The sequence below is a fragment of the Gnatocerus cornutus genome, unplaced genomic scaffold (genome assembly GCF_029298725.1).
Source record: "Gnatocerus cornutus isolate USDA-ARS CGAHR unplaced genomic scaffold, icGnaCorn1.1 ctg00000524.1, whole genome shotgun sequence".
Lineage (NCBI taxonomy): Eukaryota > Metazoa > Arthropoda > Insecta > Coleoptera > Tenebrionidae > Gnatocerus > Gnatocerus cornutus.
This window is the reverse complement of record NW_028275836.1, coordinates 1-2,500: the sequence shown is the minus strand read 5'-3', so window position 1 is coordinate 2,500 and position 2,500 is coordinate 1. Positions and strand designations below refer to the sequence as shown.

The window sequence follows — 2,500 nt, the reverse complement described above, 5'->3', positions numbered from 1 at the left end:
CAGGGCCTCGCTGGAGTATTTGCTACTACCACCAAGATCTGCACCGACGGCGGCTCCAGACGGCCTCACGGCCAGTCCTTCTGCGCTCACCGCCGCGACCCTCCTACTCGTCAGGGCTTCATGGCCGGTTAATTTAATAACCTGACCGCACATGCCTCTGACGGCCGAGTATAAGCACGACGCTTCAGCGCCATCCATTTTCAGGGCTAGTAACTTCGGCAGGTGAGTTGTTACACACTCCTTGGCGGATTCCGACTTCCATGGCCACCGTCCTGATGTCTTAAGTTACCAACGCCTTTCATGGTATCCCATAAGCGTCGATTTAGGCGCTTTAACTCGGCGTTTGGTTCATCCCACAGCGCCAGTTCTGCTTACCAAAAATGGCCCACTTGGCACTCTGATTCGAGTCTCGCGGCTTCAATAGTTCGAGCAAGCCGGAGATCTCACCCATTTAAAGTTTGAGAATAGGTTGAGGCCGTTTCGACCCCAATGCCTCTAATCATTCGCTTTACCGGATGAAACTCGTATGCTATGAGCGCCAGCTATCCTGAGGGAAACTTCGGAGGGAACCAGCTACTAGATGGTTCGATTAGTCTTTCGCCCCTATACCCAGTTCCGACGATCGATTTGCACGTCAGAATCGCTACGGACCTCCATCAGGGTTTCCCCTGACTTCGTCCTGACCAGGCATAGTTCACCATCTTTCGGGTCCCAGCGTGTACGCTCTTGGTGCGCCTCTTCTCGCAATGAGAACGAGACGCCCCGGGAGTGCGGGGCGGCAGCCGTAACGACCGCCCATCCTCCCTTGGTCCGCGCAAGGCGGACCTTCACTTTCATTGCGCCTTTAGGTTTAGTTAAATCCCAATGACTCGCGCACATGCTAGACTCCTTGGTCCGTGTTTCAAGACGGGTCCTGAAAGTACCCAAAGCTATAGCGTCGCAGATCGGCGTTTCAACGAGGTCTGTCCGAGAACACCTCAGCGAACAGCCACCCGGGGACGGGACCGGCACCAGGTCCGATCACCATCACGACGGGCGCGCTTGCCGAAGGTCGGACGCTAACTGTGTAGCGGCCCCGCGCCATCTGTATACCGTCGAGCGAGCCGATCGGGAAACACCACGGGTTCATTCGGCGAACGGCGAACCGTCCGAACGAGCTCCACCGCGGGCCTTAGACCGGCACTCAACGGATCGCGACGTCCTACAGGGGGAGAAGTGCACGCGTTCGACGGCAGATCGACAAAACGAAAGGTGCAAACGACGCGTACGCCATCTGTCACACGATCGTCCAGCGCCGCCATCGAGTCACGCTGAATCTCCCCTTTCGACCTTTCGGGTTTCTCAGGTTTACCCCTGAACGGTTTCACGTACTATTGAACTCTCTCTTCAAAGTTCTTTTCAACTTTCCCTCACGGTACTTGTTCGCTATCGGTCTCGTGGTCATATTTAGCCTTAGATGGAGTTTACCACCCACTTAGGGCTGCACTCTCAAGCAACCCGACTCTGAGGAGAGATCCTCCCGTTATCGGCAGCGGTCGCTACGGGCCTGGCACCCTCTATGGGCTGTGGCCCCGTTCAAGATGGACTTGGACGCGCCGCACGATCTCGGGATGACGGATCCTCCCTAACACCACATTTCCCGGCGTCCGGTTTCGGCCGCGGGATTCGGTGCTGGGCTTCTCCCTGTTCGCTCGCCGCTACTGAGGGAATCCTAGTTAGTTTCTTTTCCTCCGCTTAGTAATATGCTTAAATTCAGCGGGTAGTCTCACCTGCTCTGAGGTCGCATATGAAAAATAAAAATTTTTCATTCGGTCATTTCGACGATCACGACACGTCTCCCATTCCTTGCTATACGTGTTCGTCATTTTTCTTTTTAAAAAATGGCTAAGTTTACAGAAACGCTTACGATCTGACGTCTGTCGCGATTTGCATTACACGTCTCGGACACGACGACCGTCTATAACGTTCTCAACCTTAAAACGCCATTTTTTTTTTTTAAATGACGACATGTTGAAGAAATAGGACGTGCTACGCCGAAAGACCAGCCAACAACTACAACAAGTAGTAGTTGGTCGCTTTCGCGTCTTAAGATGTCGCGCAAATTTACTCGCTGCACGAGAAACGCACACAAACACACGATTCTACGACACACCACGCAAGAACATGTGCCGACGTAAACACTTTCGTATTTATGATTCGCAAGGTGGACGTCCGACGGACTTTGTAAAAAAAAATACAAAGCATACCCGTCCCGTCCTTTTTGACGAAAAAACACGCTCGAGTAAACGTCTCGGCACACGTTCGAGGCGTGCGTCGTTATATCGTGACGTAAGTGACGATCACGTACATTAATGAGTACCATATTCGACGCGTTGCAAACATCCAACACGCTCCGACGTTTTCGTCCGAAAACGAAAACCGAGCAGTCTTTGAAATTGACACGACCCTCAGCCAGGAGTGGTCCGGGAACATTATATCCGAGGACCGCAATGTGCGTTCG

The 2,500-nt window shown here is 53.0% G+C and overlaps 1 non-coding gene across 1 annotated transcript in view; it reads right to left on the bottom strand.

The window, feature by feature from the left end:
• The window catches only part of LOC148165207 (large subunit ribosomal RNA), a 4,039-nt gene extending 2,256 nt beyond the window's left edge, over positions 1-1,783 (bottom strand). Inside the window, exon 1 of the ribosomal RNA XR_015771673.1 lies at positions 1-1,783. This exon is cut by the window's left edge and continues 2,256 nt beyond it. This is a non-coding gene — a ribosomal RNA (large subunit ribosomal RNA).
• Positions 1,784-2,500: the final 717 nt, after the last annotated feature.